A 22,782-nucleotide genomic window follows, 5' to 3' on the forward strand; every position below is an offset into this window, starting at 1 on the left:
CAATATTTTAGTATTATCATGGGAAACAAGTCTGTGAGTGCTAATGTCCCTATGTGACACGGAGGGATCTTATCTCTAGTCTATTGAGCAGGAGAGGCAAGCCTGACTAGACCATAGTCATTTATTTATTTATTACATTTCTATACCGCCCAATAGCCGGAGCTCTCTGGGCGGTTCATGGGCCCTCCTGCTCCTGCCTAGGCATGCCACAAACTTCTGTGCTGCATGTGACATTTGTGGTGCCTCTGCCACAAGTCAGCCACCAGGTGCTAAAGTATTTCAGCTTTTTTTCTACCCTGAAAAGATAGCAGACAGCACAAATTCATTTGTGGAATGTTATTCATAGCATGTTTTGTAGTACCGGGTAAAGAAACCCAAGATCGGTAGCTATTAAATGGCAGTTGCTGTACATCCAGGACAAACGATATCACGCTAAGCTTTCAATGGCCAGAAAAACATACTCATCAACCACGGAAGCAAACATTTGAATTCACCTATGAAGCCACCCAAGGAAGCCTAAGTAGTTGTGGTTTTTAGTCTTTTTTAAAAAAATCAGTTTCATATTTTAGTATATCTAGATTGGTTTTTTGATTGGTTTTTACTAATGGTTTGTTTGTTTTTACTAACTGTTATATTTTTACAGTGCAAGTTTGGTTTTAGGCAGAATGACGGAGCACAAATTGAACAAAACTCCAAGTGTCTGAGGGATGGGAATGCAAAATCCACTCTGAAGCTTAGCCTATACAGGTCAAGCAGGTGTCCCAACACCAGCAAATAATGGACAACTCATAGTTGGGGGGGGGGGAGCTTCTACCAGCTTCAATTGCTGAAGCTATCACTGGAAGAAGAAGCTTTTCCACTGTGTTTACATCCAACTCCATAACCTGCTAAACACTGCAACTAAGCATCTTGTGCCTGAATTTACATTTGTTTTCCTCCTCCATCTCAAACCCTTTTCCTTTCGTGTTGTGTCTCTTGGGATTCATTGTGAACTGCCCAGAGAGCTCCGGCTATTGGGCGGTATAGAAATGTAATAAATAAATAAATAAATAAATAAACCTGCAGGCACGGACTGCCTTATTTCAGATTTTTGTAAACCACTCTGACAGAGTTGGACAAAGAGCACAATAAAAAAAATCCACCTTTGAATAAGTGACAAACACTGTTGCCACTCCCCACTGAATTAAGCATGGATGAAGAATAGAACGTGGCTTCTACAGATGTAGATGTAGAAGAGATTAATGGGACTGTTTCCTAGGGATTTCCTAAGAATTCTTAAATGAAAGCAAACTAGGAAGATTGCCTGTTTTCTCAGATGTACTCTATAATTATCAACAGCTCAGGTGAAACTTTAGCCACAAATATACAGCAATTTAGTGGATTAGGAGGGAAGCTTCCTGGACAGAGATGAAGAGTAGCTGACAACTAAGTCTGTGCTCTGGAAAGAATTAGATTTCTTATGCCGGACACCAGCAGAATTTTTTCTGTTCACAGAGATGTGAGTGCGTGCGTTACAGTGTTGTGAGTTATACATCCATACATAAAACAAAAAGAGACACAACATGGGCTTTTGGGGAATACTTTCAAAAGTATGTGTGGAGGGGGCGGAATAAGCACTTTTGACCTCTAATTGCCTTTCCAAAATAAACAAGAACTAAAGATGAGAGAATTATAAAAGGGATCAAAATCTAGTTCTGAGAGCTTCCCTTTGGACTGAAAACGGTCTGTTTATTCTTCTCTGGACAGAGGTCACTTTCTACAGAAAAGCTAACCTTCTTCTTGGTCTCCATGCAGTTACACATGTAGGATCTCTGTGCCTCTGCGAAACAGCATTTTGGAAGTGAATAGCTACTGTTTTGACCACCTTTAGAACACACTAGGAACTTTATGCTTCCAATTTCATATCATATCAGATTGACGCGATTCGCACGTAATGACAAATTGCTTTGCATCCGGTTTAGCAAATAACTCAGGAACGCCCCCATTCCTTGGTTGTTTGCTGCAACATCTGAACTGAAAACTCCGGGTTGTTGAGGAAGAAACAACCCAGAGTTCTAAATCATGACTTGTCGTTGGGTTAAAACTCTCGGTTGTTTCTCCCTCAATAACCCAGAGAGCTGGGTTCGGACACCTCAGCAAACAACCCAGGAACAGAACATTCCTGGGTTGTTCGCAAAACCAGATGCAAAGTGGAAGCAGTTAGGAGGCAGAGCACTCACTAGTGCACGGCCCTAACCAACCAATTAACCCACGATTGGACGTTATGTATGAACCAGGTCATTTACCTGCACTGAATGAACTCAGAACTGTTACTCAAATTAGACTCAGCAGTCAGTTCAAAAACACGTGGAATGACTGCCTGAAGAATGATTATATGATCCCATGTATTAATTAAGAGCAGAGACAAACGGCACACATTTTATTGACTGGTAGTCATTTCTCCCCCAAGGTCAGCCAGATTCTAGAGCAGAAACCTATCAAATATTTCTCAAGCAAGATGACAAGACCTTCAGATAAGAATATAAGAAGTGCCCTGATGCTGGATCAAACCAGGGTCCATCTAGTCCAGCACTCTGTTCACACAGTGGGCAACTAGCCATCGACCAGGGATGAACAATCAGGACATGGAGCAACAGCACCCTCCCACCCACGTTCCCCAGCAACTGGTGCACACAGGCTTACTGCCTCGAATACTGGAGACAGCACACAACCATCAGGGCTACTAGCCATTGATAGCCAGGAATTTATCCAACCCCCTTTTAAAGCCATCCAAATTGGTGGCAATTTGGTATTGGAGCATGGAGGAGGAAGGAGAAATCTGCAGCAATGCAGTCCCAAGCAGCAGATGTTTACTGCACTCCTGGATGGAGGCATGGGAACCCATAGAATACGACAGGACCTCCATTCCCGCCTGCTTCTCCAGTTTTGCAGTACAGCTTGATCTGTAGATGAGAGACAAAACAAGGTCCTGGGAGCCTCTCTACGATATAACCAGATTTAAGCTTTGGCAAACTTTCCAGAAAGTTTGCCACCACTGTATTAAATATGAAAACCAAAGTTTAATTAAACAAATAATCCTGAGAAGTGGTGGGGTGTTTTTTCTCATATTCATGAAGTCTCGGAGCTTCAGAAAAGGAGAGCATAAATTTGAGAGCAACCCAAATTTCTATTTCTATTTACAGAGCTCAAGATCTGCACATTTCAATGACTTTACATCTGATTTGGTAAATCACAGAACTAGGGAGATATCCAGCAAATCTATGTGCATCAGAGTATTTCCAAAACACATTTGAGACAGTAAAGATTGAACCAAGATTCCAAGTCAAAGTTTGGGCAGGGCAGAGCAATCTATATTTAAACTATAATACAACCCAAATCCTAGAAGAATGTCTGTAGCGGGCAAATCATTAGATCACAAAAAATGATTACTTAGCAAAAAATTAAATTAAATATGGGCAGTACCAGAACGCTTTCCAACATGAAAAGGTGCATTATCTTCCTGTGGGAGCTTGTCTAATAAAGAAAAAAGGTTCACTGCATATAGACAAAAGAGCATAATTTGATTATAAGGAGTACCCAGCCAGAAGATAATGCCCCTGTTCACAGCAAATTCTTGTAACCAACAGTATGAACAACAGTGAAGACAGAGGTATTTGAGTTTCCCCCAAATGTGCTATTTGCTTACAAAATTGCATGTAACAGGTCCTTATTTCACTGCAAATTGGAAGTCCAGAACTATTAGCTCTCTGTTTGTAATGAACAATCCCTCTATTACCAAATATTCATCTAGATTTCATGCATTTGGTATATAAATGCAATGAATAAAAAATGAAATAAATGGAATGAAATAAATACAATATAAAATGTTGCCATAAACTCCCAGGGAACCAAATATGGTCTATAGTTATAACTCAATATATTTCTCCAGTTGCATTTAACAAAGGCAGGATTATCCTTCTCCTGATGTGAGAGATAGCTGATTTAAATTGAACTAGCAGCTACGCAATTAACTATTTTGCATCTAGTTGGTCCTCAAGTTAGACATACACCTTTCAGCCCATGAACAGTAGCCCCGAATGGAAACTGATCAGTGGTAGGTAGGGACTAATTCTAGCCAAACTTCTCCAAAAATATTATCACTTTTCCCACAGATATATTATCCAGTATGACTTCATACCGGATAACATACGACAATGGAAGTACAACAATGGAATCAGTTACCTAGGGAGGTTGTGGGCTCTCCCACACTAGAGGCCTTCAAGAGGCAGCTGGGCAACCATCTGTCGGGGATGCTTTAGGGTGGATTCCTGCATTGAGCAGGGGGTTGGACTCGATGGCCTTGTAGGACCCTTCCAACTCTGCTATTCTATGATTCTCAAAGCTCCTGCCTATCTGATAGGAATGTTCTCTCTTACATTACTGCTTCCAAGATACTAGCATTGACTAGTTTCCACAGCAATTATTGCAAGATGCTGCTCCTGTGAAAACCATGCTAACTTTTAACACATGGCATGGAAAAGAAGACTTGATACAAATTATCGGCTTTCCCCCCCATTTTGTCTGCTTACAATGCCTTTGCCAAGATGTTGCCTGTGCGTACCAATACATGCTAACTTCTGACAGCCTCCTGGAGCATGCAAAAAGCCAGATTTTTGCACCATCATCTTTAACCAATTGATGCATCTCTTAAGCTTCTGCTTTGATCAAGGCACCTTGAGTCACCTAATTAGCCAAGTGGGCCCCCACCCCAGCCTGAAAGCCCGGGTTTTATTGGCACCGCAGTCCTGGTTGGCATCTCTAGACAGACACCCGTGATCACACAAGATTCATCCAACTATATGAGCAAGATGTTCACTGGTGACTGTGAAAGCCTCATGCTTTTCACACAGGCTTTCCCTGGGCTGTAACTTATTTTGGTTTTATGTGGCATTTTTTTTAACTTTTAAAGCTTTATATTATGTTCTGACTTGATGTAAATGGTTTTAATTTTGAACTGCCCAGAGAATCTTGGCTATTGGGCAGTATAAAAATGTAATAAATAAATAAATAAATATAATTAATAAATAAATAGCATACACAGCCCTGAGCGACAGGCAGCTCAGAGAAGGTGGGGCAACACTCACCAGTCTTTCTGGTGGCCCATGATGGCTTCTGGACTCTCATGCCAGCTTGAGGCAGCTTATCTGGAAGTTGGGCACAGATCCATAGAGTAGCCTTCCCCAACCTGGTGCCCTCCAGATAAGACTGCCATAGAGGGACAAACCCAGGCGTGGGGAGCTCTCCCACTAACAAATCTCAAAGGATTTGTAGACAGTAGGCTCACAGACTATGTTCTCCCTCTGAAATACCCACCCAGGCTAGAGAGAGAGAGGTCAAGCTCAAATGAAGAAAAATATTTTAAAAAATGAAACTAAAATCTAAAATGAAAGTAAAAATGCAAACAAAATCTTTTCACTATAGAAGTTACAGAGCCAGGCTGTAACACGACTCCTTGACTGCGAGACGGGATCGGTCTTGTGGAACAGTAAGAACCATTCCCTAAAAGAACAAGATTTTTAGCTGGCTCTAATTCCTGCCTGGAAGGTAAGGGATATCCCAAAGGATACTCACTTTCCTCTTTCCTTCCTTCCTTCCTCAGAGAATATTAAAAACCTAACCTTTCATTAACACACACACACACACACACAGAGAGAGAGAGAGAGAGAGAGAGAGAGAGCAGCAGCAGCAGTTTCTAAACTTAATGACAGCAGAGAAAAAACTCAGAAAGGATCTGGTTAGTTTCTAATAACTGTTTATAAATCAGAGGTTATATAGGAGTATTCTTCACTCCCCAAAGGTCCCAGTACCTGTATATAGTCCACATAGAGAGGGCCATGAACAGAGAACAAAGCCAAAACACCATTTTCTAAAGTGAAACACCTCAAACTATCCTCTCTAGCAATGCGAAGGACAAGAGAGAACATGAATGAGTAAAGGGATGGAAAGATATTTCAAATTCCTAGAAACCGTATCAGGTGTGTGTTTTTCAGGCAGTAGCTTTTCAAAAGAATGACTCAATATTTTAAATTCCAAGATACGAACATATCAAATTTCCAGGGACTCAAACGATGACACACCTGTGCCCCCACCCTCCAAAACCTGGGACAAGGAATGGTTCAAACCCGAAGATGAGGAAGCCTGTGTAAATGACTAAGACTGTTAAATTCTTCTGTTAGCTTGACAATAGGAATCTGTGATTCCAGGCTGGCCAATATTTAGCTCAAGTTAAAGACTTTTGTTCCTTACATCCTAAAGAAGTAGAGTTGTATCACAAGTTGTATATACGTCATGCTGAGTTGACAGACTGTGATGTTAATCTGATGATACTATAAAAGTATTAATCGAAACCTATTTCACAATTTATATATGTATCATAAATCAGCCTTGTAAAAATAAGCCCACAAAAGTAGCTAGCCTTAAAAAAAATGCTTGCCCACTGGGAGCTGCCAGAACACATGTGGACAGCCAGAGTCAATACTTGGCATCCCTTAGGCAGCTGCCAGGCACCCTGGCAGGACCCACAACTGATGTTTGTCCTGGACACCCTTTTTTCACCAACCTTGCAGCCCAAACAGCACAGGATGGCTGGGTCCAGACCTATTTTAATTTCCCACAACACACCCACCTAGTGCCACTCTGGAGCTTTGTAGGAACTAAAAATGGAACCCCTGGGCCACCAACTTCTACTGCTGCCTACCAAGATGCCAGCCAGGGCTCATTATTATTTATTATTATTATTATTATTATTATTATTATTACTACTACTACTACTACTTATTACATTTGTATACCACCCCATAGCCAAAGCTCTCTGGGCAGTTTACAAAGATTAAAAGACTGGACATTAAAAATCAATACACAAACATTAAAAACATAAAAACAGCTAATATTTAAAACAATTGGCAGACGAGGCAGCCCACTTTGGCCAGAATCTCTTCAGACATAGAGCCGGCCTTGCAGAGAGCACCTTCTTCTGCCTACATGCAGTTCCTAGTCAACTCCGACTGCCAAGTTAGTGCTTCCAATACAAGGCTGGTCTACATAATCCTGTACATTATTAGTCCTATTCATGTTATCAGGCAATCAATATCATAAATAATTCAATATAAATATATAAACCAAAGAAATTCTACAATGTGCTGATTTCCACCTTGAACAAGCCCACGCTATAGAACTGTAACAATGAAAGTATTGTGCAATTTACCCTGAGCACTTTTAAATTGCACGTCTGTTCTAAAAAAAGTACTTAGTACTGGATTCGTTGGTTTTCCCCCACATACACAACTTAGTTCTTCTCTAGAAAGCTGGAGAAGCCAACTTCAACACTGCTGTTTTAAAAAGCTCTGGGTTTTCTGTAGTGCTCTGAAGTAGAGGTATACAGTATATTATGCCGAAATTCCCTTTCTCACTGGCTGTGTCCACGCACCAAGCTAACCAACGTTTTAGCTCAAAATGGAGCGCTATAGTGAACTCCGAGCTTACGTGTTCCCCCCATCCACTTGCCTCCTCCTGTGCAGTCAAGACTAATTTGGAAGTTTTCACTTGCAATTAGAGCCATCTGGACCTAGACTTATAGTTAAACTAACTTTAAATTAACTTTGGCCATTTCTACACCTGCCTTTTCCCCCAGGATCATCCCTGGATCGTTCCTATGCATCTAAATGACACACAGGGGATCCCGGCAGCAGGCAGGGATGATCCCTCCATTTTCCTGGGATAACCCTTAGGTGTAGAAAGGGCCTTTGTTTCATTTCAACAAACTTCATAACGCATGGTTTGGCATGGCTAACCAGAAACACAAAGAAGAGAAGGAGCATGCAGACCTGAGGCTTGCTGAGGCTCATTCCTGCTTATGGAAATAGCACTAAAGCATGGTTTAGCATGCCTTGTGAATGCAATCACTGATGAAAGCAAAACTGATTTATTGGGGGCAAGGGCTGGTAGTTAATAACTATGGTAGTTATTAGCACCATGGAAAGAACTTTCCTGTCAAAATGCATGTCAACATTAACAAGGGGTATGTAACTAGTAACTTTAAGTCAGATGCCTGCAGTTGACCAAATTCTACTATGAAGATTTTATTTATTTATTTATTTATTTATTTATTACATTTCTATACCGCCCAATAGCCGTAGCTCTCTGGGCGGTTCACAAAAATTAAAACCATTCAAAGTATAAAACAACAGTATAAAACCATCATATAAAATACAATATAAAAGCTCAACCAGATAAAAAGAGCAGCAATGCAAAATTACAAATTTAAAACCATGTTATTTAAAATTTATAGAAACATTAAATTTAATGTATAATAAAATTGCAAGGTTAAAGTTACTAGTAGATTATAAATACGCATACCCCTGTTGTAGTCAGTACCAACTGTACCAAATTGCCACAAGGTGACAGCACATTTCAGGAAGTAAATCCAAGACAGATTATTTTGGAGATTGCAACCAATATTGCTACTATTAGAAATAGCTGTTTAGCTTCTTCTTCAAAACACCAAACTTTTAAAGTTAAATAAAGCTCATTCTTGGCTCATACCCTTCAAAGGAGATGAAACATACTCTATCAAATGATTAGGCTGCCCAGCAAGTCCAAACTACATGCATCAAATTTTACTATCCTTAGTCCGGCCCCAGATCAAAGATTCTGGGTAGTATTCAACGCGTCTGTTCAGACAATATGCTAAGCCATGGTTAGGATGCTAACCCTTTTGCAGCAAACAGTTAGTGGGCATGTTTAAACCATGGTTATGTAGCCACCATGGTTAAGAATGGTTCACACGACATGCTAAGCCATAATGTTTAGCTCAAAATGCTTAACCACTGTGGCTTAGCGTGTCATCGTTAGTCCTATGTAGAGTAGACCCATAACGAACTTAAGTCCCATTCATTTCAATAGGTCTACTCTACATAGGACTAACATTGGATTTTAAGCAATGGTTCGTTTTCCTGACTCCTGTCTTCATTCCACCCACCCCATCCTCTTTTCGGCTCCTTTTCCCTTCCCCTCTCAAACATGGTTCTCTACCTCTGTCTGTTCTCTTCAGTCATCGATTTTCCTTGTGTGCTAATTTAATGAATTGTATGACATAAACAAATCTTTCAGTGAAACACTTTAAAAGACATGCTCCTCTAAACACACCAGAAGCAGGTACATAAACTGCTGCTTCTATGCACAGTTGCAAGTATTCTTGCATATGCTCAAACATAGGGTGACCATATGTAAAGGAGGACAGGGCTCCTGTATCTTTAACTGTTGCACAGAAAAGGGAATTTCAGCAGGTGTCATTTGTATATATGGAGAACCTGGTGAAATTCCCTCTTCATCACAACAGTTAAAGCTGTAGGAGCTATACTAGAGTGACCAGATTTAAAAGAGGGCAGGGCAATGCAGCTTTAACTGTTGTGATGAAGATGGAATTTCACCAGGTTCCCCATATATACAAATGACAACTGCTGAAATTCCCTTTTCTATGCAACAGTTAAAGATACAGGAGCCCTGTCCTCCTTTACATATGGTCACCCTACTCAAACAGCCCATCCACTCCTTTTCTTTCTCCAATCACTTTGTTGGGATTGGGACAGAAGACCCACAAGACTACTTCCACTGGCAATTAGATGCATGTATCCTGGTTTTCCGACAGCAGCACCGAAGTTGTGGAATGCCTTCCTCAAGGAAGACCTTTTGCGCACACACCTCACTGCTCACCTTTGCAAAAAAATTTTAAAAAGCCCTGTGGGTAACATAACTGCTGCTGAGTAGCGCATTGTTTTTTATTCACTGTTTTAAAATGTTTAAATATTTTACGTCTCCTTGTAACAACAGGCAGAGTATAAAATAATTTAATCGCAATATATATTAAAAATAACGCATTGCCTTATCTTGGAAGGCCCATCCCGGTCCCCCACAACACACAGGCACAACACATCTGACTGCCACCACCCATTGAAATGGGGCTGGACTCAGATCACAGTTTGTGGATAATCACTGAGGGCCACAAGGAAAGGAAGAGGGGCACTTTGCGCCTCATGTTACCCACTCTTGTAAAATCGACCCATATAGAGATGAGGTAGTATATAAGGGAGCAACACTGAAAGCAGGTTGAAGATTGGTTTTAAATTATCTTGTGTAGAGACACCCCATGAGTCACGCCTGGTTTCCTGCCAATCGCTCTGTGCTACACAGCCACTTGGCTCAACAGACGAAGTCAAACTACATCACGGTACTGGTAGACCACATATGTACTGAAGCACACACTAGGATGGCACACACACTCTTGCTTTTGATCAGTTGCACACTTGCTAAAAATGTTGGCCATCAGCAATACAACGATCCCAATTCAAACAGAAATATCATCTCAAAAGGTAGCGAATTTGCTCCCCGGAAGAGTAGAACACTGAAAACCTGTTTGATTTTTTTAAAATTAAAGTAAACCTATCTACGGAATTGAAACTGAAAGGGACACAAGATCATCATCTCAAGTTTGTAAAATCCACATTCCATTAAGCAGCTTATTACTACATTGCTATTCTATCTAATCTACCTCCCTCCCTCCTTGACTCCTTTTCCTTGTGTGTCATGTCTTTATTAGATTGTAAGCCTGAGGGCAGGGACTGTCTTTTTTGCTAAGTGTAAGCTGCTCCGAGAGCCTTTTTTCGAGGAGCAGGGTATAAGTATGATAAATAAATAAAATAAATAAATAAAAATCTAAAATTATTTTGAGGCCATCTTTAAGGGTAGAGCCTTCTCAAGGCAGCATACAAGAAAAAAAAATCACACGAGTGTCAGTTATAGCTATTATAGCTATGAAGTTTTTCTCCTAATGTTTAATCTAGCTTCCTGTAGTTTAAGCCCCCTACTTCTTAACCTATCTTCAGTGGATCATTTGAACAGTTTTTTCTCTTTCCTTTCTGGTACCTTTTATACATTTGAGAACAGCCAGCATTGTAATAGACTTGCAAACAAGCTCACAAAAGTTAGAGAAATAGTCTTTCTTGGGCTATATAAACCCAACTATTCCTTCAGGTTTTCTTCCTATTTCTTTTAGATTCCTTCAACTAGAGATGTGAAGACCTGGGGGGAAAATCGGGGGGAAACATTCCCCCCTGGTTTTTTCTAAAAGCTTTTTTGGTTTTTTCTGAAAAATTGAAAAAAAATGAAGAAAAAATGGATTATGGAATGTTTTATTTTAGCATGATGAGTAAAATGTTTAAGACAAGGTGTTCATATATTTACTTCTCCAAATGATTTCCAAAAGCTATGTACAGTATCAGATTATTACGATTTCTGTGCACCGAGGACAAGCAAGTCCTAGGTTGCAAACTGAGACTACAACTCTCAAATGCAAAAGCAAGATGCATTTCTGCCTCTAGGGGGCACTGCCATTGAAGCTGAAACCAATAGTGATCGCTATAGCTCAGAAAATGAGTCTGATTAAATTTCATGCATATTGAGTCTTGGTCCCCCTTTTTCCTCTGTTCTTTTTATGGGAATGTGTGCTTGACACTGGAGGACTAGCGGAGACATAAATAATTTCCTTTGTTATTAATGTTGATGAGTTCTTCTTCTGTTGTTTTTTAATTGTTTTTTGCCTGCTCCTCATAAACCGGCAAAACCAAAGAGGTTCCTTACAGTTCAGGTGTTTCTTACAGTTCAGGAGATTGTAGCTCCATTTGTTACCAAAAAAATAATAATTAAAAATTAAAAACGAAATTCAATTTGTAATAATTGTTTGAATACAATGTACTTTTAATATACCAAATGTGATAAATTTATTCCAAACCAGCTTGTACATAATTACATTTTATGTTCCTAAAGTAGCAAAGTGACTTTCAATCTGTAAAAAGTGTTAATATGGCATTTTTTTCAATTTTTCCCAAAATTTTCATTTCCCCCCACCCCAAAAAAAATGGGAAAAAACATTTTTTCAATGGCTTCAAAATTTCTGGAAATTTTGCATCTCTACCTTCAACACCCTCAGAGTTCTTTTCTTAGTCTGAGCAATTAGTTACAATGATCTATTAATTTATTAACAGGAACACAACAAAACAGCAGGTTTCATAAACTAGAATTGAGAAGACACACTGTTTACAATTGCACATGGTGTTTATGTTTAAAGCACACAAGGCAGACCACTTTAAAGTCTGACAAAGTAACGGGGGGGGGGGAGTCTGAAAAGCAGACTGACATGGAAATAAGAAACCCAAAGATTGGAATTTGATGCTTTCTTCCATGATGCTTTCATCTAACAATAATATAGGGCTGGTGACTGTCCTAGTTCTGAAGGAGGAAGGGGCTTCAATTATTTGCAAGCTTTTGTAAGCTCAATCAAGTTTTGTAAGCCCATTCTCATCCATTTTTTTAAACTCTAAAAATTGCTTGCTTGATTTTCTTCCTCACTGCAAAGAAGTAGACAAGTGGCTATTTACAAAATTATAATAGCCACCTATTTAATCTTCGGAACGCCTAATCTTGCATTTTCTGCCCTGCCTCACTCTTTAATTTTCTCTAAAACATACCAATCGCTATGCGTTGTGCATTCAGAACTGCTCACTGCTGTTTTGAAACTTCCACAAAAAAGGACAGAATATTCCAACTAATCCCATATGTGTTAATGCCTTGCAAACCTGCATTTGTATTTTCTGTGTTTAGTATCACAATGGTTTCATTGACCTGGTACACACATAATGACAATTCATGGGTTGTTTTGCAGTTCATCCCGGTTTTGTATCATCCGCAAATCTAACGCCTTGCTCCCACAGAGGTGGTTAGACTGCAGGTGAGGATCACATGATAGGATGCTTCCCTTGGACATAACTAGCAAATTAGGGAGAATGGCAGGCTAGAACCTGTCTCCCTGGTTTTTAATGTGCAACAAACTTTTTCCTGTTGAGGAGCATTTCATTATGTGAGCCCCACTTGCAGAATGAAGAGGCGGTACAGCCCAGGTTACCCATTCGGTGGGAGGCAACCCTATGTTACCCACTTGATTCCATTCATTTAAGCCACACACAACAAAATTGACTCAAGCAAGATCCCTGTAGAACCTTCTTCTAGTCTGTCTGGAAATATCAACCAACCTTATTAGCACCTTCTAAAGTATATTTCTCCAATTTATTTATTTACCGTTCATGTGAACTCCACATGAAATATAAATGTGTTTCAATCCAATGCATTATCCTCCACCAAACAGTTTGCCCTACCAATGGAGGATTAAGGTGACATGATTTCCTCTAAATGAAGTAAGTCACTGCAATTTCTTTGCCCCATTTCTTTAGATGATTAAGTTGCTGTTTTTTGTTCTAGCAGCCAGGCTTAATCTTTATTTTGTGAACCGCCCAGAGAGCTCCGGCTATTGGGCGGTATAGAAATGTAATAAATAAATAAATAAATAAAACTCTTGGAAGCATACAGGCAACAGAACCATGGCTCCTCCTTTTTTAAAGATAATGGGGCTGTTCATATTTAATGGTGGCATTCAGTAACAGTTTAATTAATCCACAATTTGGGGAGATATGTGCTGTGAACAAACCACTTCCATTTTGCATCAACAACCTATGAACGCACGATTCATAGGTTGTTAAATGACATATGAACCCAGATAGTTTGGGTTATTCATGGATTAAACAACTCAAATAAAATCTAAGAACAAACCATGGGTTAAATTGGGGTTGTTTAACCTATGAATAACCCAAAGTGTCTGGGTTCAGACATCACACTAACCTATGAATTGGGCATTTGTCTGATAAGGGGTCTGAGAGAAGAGACAACTCTCAATTCACTGTCATTTGGAAGCTTAGGAAATTTAGCTCCCAAAGCTTCCCAGCATCAATGAAGAGCATCCCGAGAGCTGGAGAATAACAGACATTTCATTTCCCATGTTTCCCAATTTAAGGCTAGGCCTTAAATTTGAGTCCTTCACTGCCATCACCCACTCTATTTCTATTGCCAACCCCAATCAAGAGTAACTTTGGGGAAAGGGTATGGTATACAGGAAATAGAGGCTGCAGATGAAGCAACGAGGCCCTGTTCAAATAGGGTTCAAGCTTCCCAGATCACATGGGATGGCAACTCAGTTGGGGGCTGTATGGCTTCAAGCTAACCAGGGCTCAGGCTTAAGTGAGTTTATTCAGGCTTGTGATATGCTTATGAGAGTGCAAGTGGATATATATGTTGGGGGGGGGTAACATACCTATATTGGAACAATTACTACACTTACATATTTATCCCACTTCCATTTCCCTTCCTTGGTTGTCTCTTGTGTCTAGTTTTTTTTTTTTTTTAATTAAGTCCCTTGAAGCAGCAACTTCCCTCTCATTCTATATACACAGATGGTGCTACATTCATGTTTCTGTGTGTAACCTACTGGCCAACTTTTAAACTGCTAGCGTGGTTCCCAGACCAAACAAAACATAGTTTAAACAAACCAGTATGTAGAACAGAACAAAAATGAGACTAAAAGGACAAAACTAGAGTACAATCCAATTCATTTTGATAACCATCTTGACTCCCCAGCCAGATAACTACCAACATGATCTTCCTCTCATTATAGCAGCTCCACTTGGAATGCATACGAATATAGGAAATTTCTTTGCACACCAATTCAAACCACCAGTACATATAATTTAGTGTTATCTTCACTGACTGGCAACGGCTCTCCAGTTCAACAGGGGTTTTCCCAGCCCTAACTGGACAGACTGGGGAATTCAAGGCTTGAAAAACAGCAGAACTATACCTGCTACAGAACTATACTTGCTATGGAACTATACCTGTCTAGAACAAGCAGAAAGGTGCACATGCAGCCAACTATTGAGGCTATTCCCAGAGTCTGAAAAAAAGGCATATAGAACATCAGATTGTCGTTTTAAAACAGATGATGTCACAATGCATAGAACAAGCACTTTACAGAACAGTGAGAATTATATACTGTGCTCATGGGAATAAAGTCACATTCATGGACCCTTTTGTGGATTTGATTACATTCCTAATTAAAGTATCCCAATAGGGATGTGATTTACTTAAATAACCAGGCATGAACCAGGAAATAATCAGGGAATGAATAACCAAGGAATGAAGTAATCTGAAAATAATAAATGATCAGGATCTCATCCTGCTCGTCGTTCCTGGTAACTAACCTGAAGCACAATACTCCAGTCAGTCTGAACATATCAGCCACAGAAGAAGCAACACTCTTTTCTAAGGAATTAACTCTCAACTTCAACAGATATATTCAGTTCAGATGTCACAGAAAACCATAGTTAAGGAACTTTAACTATAGGTTTGACATGAACTGTATTAACAAACCATAGTTACAGGCATGGCTTCAGTGGTAGCACCAAGGAGATAGGAGTGAACTTATGAAATGAAGTGCTGGAAAGACTGAAAATGAAAGGTATAAATCCACGTTGCCTGTTCTATCTTTGGAAGCTCAAACGATGGTTTCTGTACTATGGCTGGTCACAACCAAGATTTCACATGCACTGAGTCAGATAGGAGGGAAGAAAAAAGTGTCTCCATAACACTGGAGAGTACTTCAGAAAATAATTGCAGCCCGGGCAGAGGAGTCTCCCTTTTCCCACCTTATGTGTTGGCGTCCCAAGTTTGGAACTGTGATAACAGTCTCAGGTTTCTGTAAATACACTGAAGGAGTGATTGTTAAATTGGAATCAGCCTGAAGAAACCTCTGAAGTAATCTTAAAATCTCTGATAGAATAAATTAAGTCATGTATGATCTAAGGGAGCAGTATGCCTTCGTTCTTTAATTCACTGTCAGTCCTCTCCTCCCTTAATGAGGAACTACAGTACCAAGTGATGTGCCATATAGCATGGCATACATGCCACCTCTAAGGTGCTTAGGAGTATTTATTATTTATTACATTTTTATACTGCCCAAAAGCCCCTCTCTGGTCAGTTTACAGTTAAAACTATAATATACAAAAGTCAATATTTAAACTTATAAAAATGTTAAAATATCATAGAATCATAGAATAGCAGAGTTGGAAGGGGCCTACAAGGCCATCGAGTCCAACCCCCTGCTCAATGCAGGAATCCACCCGAAAGCATCCCTGACAGATGGTTGTCCAGCTGCCTCCTGAAGGCCTCTAGTGTGGGAGAGGTCACCACCTCACCAGGCAACTGATTCCATTGTCGTACTGCTCTAACAGTCAGGACGTTTTTCCTGATATCCAGCCGGAATCTGGCTTCCTGTCACTTGAGCCTGTTATTCCGTGTCCTGCGCTCTGGGATTATCGAGAAGAGATCCTGGCCCTCCTCTGTGTGACAACTTTTTAAGTATTTGAAGAGTGCTCTCATGTCTCCCCACAGTCTTCTCTTCTCCAGGCTAAACATGCCCAGTTCTTTCAGTCTCTCTTCATAGGGCTTTGTTTCCAGTCCCCTGATCATCCTGGTTGCCCTCTTCTGAACACATAATAAAACCAGAAAATCATATAAAACCAGAATACGTTATAGTTCAGGGAAAGGTGGTCTAAAAAGATATGTTTTGGGAAGGCATTTGAAGGATGTTACATTTTCCGCCTCCCAAACTTATATGGAAATAGATATGGAACTTATATGGAAATAGATATGGAATAATATTATGGGGAAAGCCTTTGTTCAGCAGAGTACATGCTCCAAGTCCAAAAGGTCCAAGTCAATCCCTGTTATCTCCAGGTAGAGCTGGAGAAGACCCTTCTCCAAAACCTGGAGACCACTGGCTGTCAGTGCAATCTTGAACTAGATGGACAAATGGTCCGACTTGGTATAAGACAGGTTTCTATGTTCTAGAACAATCGTGTGTGTGTGTGTGTATACACATTTACTAAGATTTTAAACTTTTTTACCCCTTAAAAAGCACTTCATTGCATGATCAGAGTCAGCTGGAATCACTCTTCAACAAGCTGCAAAATTTACATAAAATATCAAAGGTGGAGGGCCTTCCTTCCTCATACCTGATTATGTATTCCCTTACGCCTAACAGCAACCTGCAATTTTGCCCTTGAACAATAACTATCCCTTCTGCATTCATCTTAGCTCCCCTCCATCCCTCACTTTCTTTTAACACCTCTGCAGTTATACAACATCAATACACAGCTCAACATGGCACCATGCACTCCCTCACTGCCACATGAAATGACACAGCAGACAGCAATTCCAACCTTCGACTAACCAAGCAGTATTCAACCGTTTGAAGCTATGTAAATTACCCCCATCCACAACAGTCACCTCACAAATCTCTCTATATTGTTACTTCTCCATCCACCACCCTCTCACACATGGAAACTTGACAGACCTTCTCATGTAGCATTTGCCCATTTAATCACTTTTCTCTATACATCTGAAATACCCTGCTGTTTTCAAACACCTACTAGTATCTAAACTTCAAGTACTGATATTTCCAGTTCTGGGTTTTTAAAGCAGTAAGATGAAGAAAAGAAGCACCAGTGGTAATCCACCATGTCATAATGAATAGAAATCTGAAGATATGGAAACCATATTGAATATTTAAGCAGTCAGCATTTGCTGAGACTTTCCTGTCAGCTGAGAGGAAGCAGCAGTTCCACGCTCTACAAATGATATTCAAGGAGGAACTTATGCACTCCTGATGGGCATTCACATGGTTTCTGAAAATATAGAGTACAAGGAGCTTTGAGCATGTGTTAGTGGATCTGGGGTTGAATTTTGTACACATCAATTAAAAGGCCAGACCCAAGACACGCATTCCAATCCCATGCATGTTTATGTGGAAGTATGTTGTGCTGTGTTCAAATAGGCCTACTCCCAGATAAATGTGCATAGGACTGCAGCCTTAGGAATGCAACTGGAAATTTCTGTTTAGAAGTGATATTTTAGTAACAGCATCTGTTACCAACAGCATTTTGGTAACAGCATCACTTCAACTCCCATGCAATTATACACAAAGAAACATTTTAACGAACCATTTTCTAAAATACCTACTTTGCAGATAGGTACTTACAGTTAAACATGCATAGGGTCGGAATGTGTGTCTGAGTCTGGCCTTTTAATTGATGTGTACAAAATTCAACTCCAGATCTACTAACACATGCTCAAAGCTTCTTCTGGAAAATACTATGAAGCTCATAGTACTGAGTACAGAACTAAATTCCCTTCAAAAACAAGAAAGTTCAGCAATATTAAATGCAAGAAAATCTGAACCTACCACATGCTGCTAGTTTTCAAGACAAACTTGAAGAGCTTCTTTAAATCTAAAATAAAAGGGAATCTCACCTGAACACTTTAAATTAATCTGTCTCATACCAGTATCTTCTCTACGTAGCATGTCACACTGCACCCCACATCCAATACAATATAAATGAAGTATGTGTCTCCAGCATAACTTACATAACAAAAGAGCAAAAATAGAGCCCCATGATTTGAAGTTCCCATTCTGACGTTTACTAATCACACACTTGCAGTTGTAGAATCCAGCCTCCCCACACAAAATAATCCTTGTCATCCCAAAGAATGGGTTCCAGTCACTTTTCTAGGCTCTATGTCACTACTATCTATTGACAAAATCTAACATGCCACATAAGAATAGGAAGTCAGAAAAATTAACATCTACATTAGAGAACACTGTGCACCTACATAGGGGTCATGTGGTCCTTTTGTAAACTGGGAGGTGTGAGGGCAGGGAGGCCATGGGGGTAGGTGGTTAAGTTAGGCTCCCTCAGAAGAAAGTCTTAACTCTTTTCATATGCAGGTATCCAGCACAACGCAGGTCATAATCTATACAAAAGTCACCTTCGTACAACCGGTAGCATCTTTGCAAAGAGTTGTGCAGAAAAAGGAGGATTCTAACATTACAAGCCTATAGGCACATTTTTAGATCACTTAATAGACATTAGTTATCCTTTATCATCCTTTAATGCAGACTTGCACATAAATATCCAAAACTTAGTAGTCATCAAAAATATGTACTAGCCAGCGTGTCCATATATACTCATGTTTAGTCATTTGTGGCTTGTAAGACATTAAGAGCAGACTTTTTGTTATACTCCCTTCCTAGCCATCTGGGATTATTTATACTTGCCACAGGCAACCTGGAGAGTGGTGATTTAGAAGCCGGCTTCAATCACAGCATAGATTACAGAGACACAAAGAGTGGATTTTTCCCCCACACCCTTTTCAGTGTGCTGTAAATACTACACGGGTGATGGCAAGTAGTGAAGCACAAGATGGGAGTTGCTCTGGATTAATTACTATGGAGCACAAAGGCGACTTATTGACAGTGATAACAACACTGACTTGGAGGATGGTCAAGAAGATTAAAAAGACAAACTCCTAGCTCTGGGGATGAAAAAGAGGGGAGAAACACACTTCGTGAGAGAAAGCGAAAAAGTCTTCTGCCGTACAAAGAATCAGTCACAGGCCTAAAATGTGGATGCGCTCAGCCAAGTACACCTCGTATTTATTTATTTACACACATTTATGCGTTATACATACATTCCATCATGGTTATGACACTGAAGTTGTGATCCTGTGCACCCTTAACTCAAAACTAAGCCCCACTGAGTTCAGCAAGCCTCACCTTTGACTAAGGCCGTAGCTAGACCTAAGGTCTATCCCAGGATTGTCCTGGGGTCAAACCTGTTCATCTAAGTGCCACACAGGGCATCCAGCGCTCAGGCAGGGGCGAACCCGGGATGATCCGGGGATAAACCTTAGGTCTAGCTACGGCCTAAATAACATCTCGGATTGGGCTGCAAGGTGCACTCATTGAATTCACTGGGGTTTGACTTCTGAACAAAGCCACAGAGGACCAGGCTACACTCTAAGCAGGCAATCCCCGACTCCACCCCAAACACAAACCCACTGGGTGGGCGGCCTGAAGTGGGGCGACTATACTCTCAGCCCCACTCGCCACCTCACAACACCCCTGACCTAGGCGACAGGGTTGCTACCCTCATATGACAACTCGCGCGAGGCTGAGAGAGGCAGGATCTTGATCCAGACACCTCAATTTAAGACACCTTCCTAGTTGGCCGTCTGAGGCTGCAATCCTACACACACTTCCCTGGGAGTGGTTCCCACTGAACTAAATGGGGGCTCACTTCTGAGCACTGCGCGGTCCAGGGTCGCCGCTGTCCGCAGCTCCCGAATGCATTTGACAACTCTTAACCCAGCGAGGTGTCCATGCAAAGCAGCAGGAATGGGGCCAGGCTTGCCCCCTCCCCCTATTATTTACGAAGGCAACCACAACCACAACAACAACAGGCAATAATCACCACCACCACAACTGACAACAGAGCAAGACACCACCCTCCTTCCTGCCTCTGACAGGGGAAAGACTTTTATAAAGGGCAGGAGTGGTGGTGGGGGGCTGCCGGGGAAGCAGGAATCCCACAGAAGCGGCGGCGGCGGCCCTGAAGGCCACTCAAAGGCCCCGTTGGCCCGGGCGGGCCCAGCTGGGTCTCCGCCTGCCCCGCTGACAGCCCGGGGTGGCTCGGCAATGCCAGGCCCGGGCCCCGCTCCTCCGCCCGTCCTTCCCCACTCGGGCTCCTCGGCGGCCGCCGCCTCCTCCTCCTCCTCCTCGTCGTCCTCCTTACCCGGCGGCGTCGGCGGCGTCCGGCCATGGCGCGGGTCCCTCCCCACCCCCCAACGGGGCGCGGCGGCGGCAGCGGCGGCTCGGAGGGGGGTGGTCGCTCGGCTTCCCCTCGTCGTCGCTTCTGCTTGGTGGCTCTGCCTCCGCCTCCCTCCTCACAACCACAACAACATGGCGGCCGGGGCCACACACCGAAGGCGGGGAGAGGAGGAGGAGGAGGAGCAGCAATGGAGGGCGGGAAGAGCGCCAGGGCCTCCCTTCGCTCAAGCCCGCCTGAGGGAACCGAAGGGCGGGTCGGGGGCGCGTCTCCTTCCAGCCCAGCTTTCGGCAGGTTTCTCCAGCTGCCTGAAGAGCCGCGGGTGGCGGCGGCGGCGGCGTTTCCTTCACTTCCTCCCCATTATGACTAAGCCGCTGGCTCCAACCCACAGAGCCATCTCCTCCTCCTTCTCCTCACAGCTGACAGAAGTCGCCTCGGCCGAGGGAAGAAGTCTCCCCTCACGCAGAACTGAGGGGAAACGTGGTTCAGAAGGCGAAGAGGTGAATTCGGTTTCATCGCCCATCCGGTCGTCGGACCTCCGCCTCCGTTTAACACACCGAAATAAAGTTCCAGAGCATAGCTCAAAATAATGGGCTCATAGTCCACTATGAAAGTGGTATATAAAAGGCAGGAGCCACACTACTGCTCTATAGTGGTATGGAAGTGCAGTGGCAACTGTTGTGAGCCATGACACAAACCGCTTTCATAGTGTTATATTAGGGTGACCATATGAAAAGGAGGAGGACAGGGCTCCTGTATCTTTAACAGTTGTATTGAAAAGGGAATTTCAGCAGGTGTCATTTGTATATATGGAGAACCTGGTGAAATTCCCTCTTCATCACAACAGTTAAAGCTGCAGGTGCCCTGCCCTCTTTTAAATCTGGTCACTCTAGTATAGCTCCTGCACTTTAACTGTTGTGATGAAGAGGAAATTTCACCAGGTTCTCCATGTATACAAATGACACCTGCTGAAATTCCCTTTTCTATGCAACTGTTAAAGATACAGGAGCCCTGTCCTCCTTTTCATATGGTCACCCTAGTTATATCCTGCTTGGTGTAGACGTGTCAATGGGCCCCAACAGCTGTCAGTGCACTTCATGACCACTATAAAGCAGTAGTGTGGCTCCTTCTTTTTATATACCGCTTTCATAGTGGAATATCCTGCTTGGTGTAGATGAGCCCTTACTCTCTTTTTACAATTCAGCATCTCCTTAAATACATTTGTTAATTCCAAATGACCTTCTCCCCATTTAACTTTCCTTTCCTCCCTGATGTGTCTCGTTTGGATTCTTAGACTGCATATCTGCAGGCATGTCCTGAGTATACCGTATTTCTTTGATTCTAAGACACACTTTTTTCCCATATAAACATCTCTAAAAACGGGGTGCATCTTCGAATCGCGGGTGCGTTTATTATTTCTTAGAATCAAAGCTTTTTTTCTGTTGGTGGTACTGAAATTAGTGTGCGTCTTACAATCGATGGCGTCTTAGAATCGAAGAAATACGGTAATTAGGAATGTTTGTTCAATGTAATGAAAACAACAGTTTTGTAACCAAACATACATCAGCTATTATGAGAATTGTACTGATATCGAGTGCCTTATATTCAAGAACACAGAGCATGTGTGTTATTGGTGATTTGTCAAGGGAAGAGATGCCCTCCCCTAATCTTTAGCTTGATGGCTTGCTTAATGGCCTTGAAATGCTATAAGGGCCCCCCGGGAAGTGCATATAAAGTTCTCATGTGTGTGTTTTTAATTTTGAAAAGAAAAAGACTTTTTACCTGCTCTCTTTCGATCCAAATATAAACCATTTTTGCAGTCTGAATCTGCATTCCCTTCATGCATCTTGTTTTTATCCAACTTAATGCCAGCAGCCTGAAGGTTGCTCTGTAAAACAGAATGATGAAACAGAAAGCCCACATTAGTTTTGTTTTTGTTCTGGGTTTTGTTTTTTTAGTGATTTTCAATATTGAAATAACTTCACAAACAATTTTAACACAACTTCATTTAATGGGATAACATTTACGTTGTATCTTCAATGTGTTTGGCAAAATTAAAAAAAAAATAGCTGTGGCTTCGAAAAGGTTGTGGAACAAGCTTTGAGAGGTGATGGTGGTGTCTTTTCATCAGAGGCATGTGTCA

General features: G+C 41.5%; 1 protein-coding gene across 5 annotated transcripts in view; it reads right to left on the bottom strand.

Annotated features, from left to right (window-relative positions):
* MTMR3 (myotubularin related protein 3) overlaps positions 1-20,767 on the bottom strand; it is an 82,279-nt gene extending 61,512 nt beyond the window's left edge. For 3 of the 5 annotated variants that reach the window (XM_063144204.1, XM_063144205.1, XM_063144200.1), the window contains exon 1: positions 20,607-20,767. The gene's annotated coding sequence lies outside the window, so the exon portion shown is untranslated. The remainder of the gene's footprint in view (positions 1-20,606) is intronic. The other 2 variants (XM_063144206.1, XM_063144203.1) reach the window with 1 other exon arrangement.
* Positions 20,768-22,782: the final 2,015 nt, after the last annotated feature.

The sequence above is a fragment of the Elgaria multicarinata genome, chromosome 18 (assembly GCF_023053635.1).
Source record: "Elgaria multicarinata webbii isolate HBS135686 ecotype San Diego chromosome 18, rElgMul1.1.pri, whole genome shotgun sequence".
NCBI lineage: Eukaryota > Metazoa > Chordata > Lepidosauria > Squamata > Anguidae > Elgaria > Elgaria multicarinata.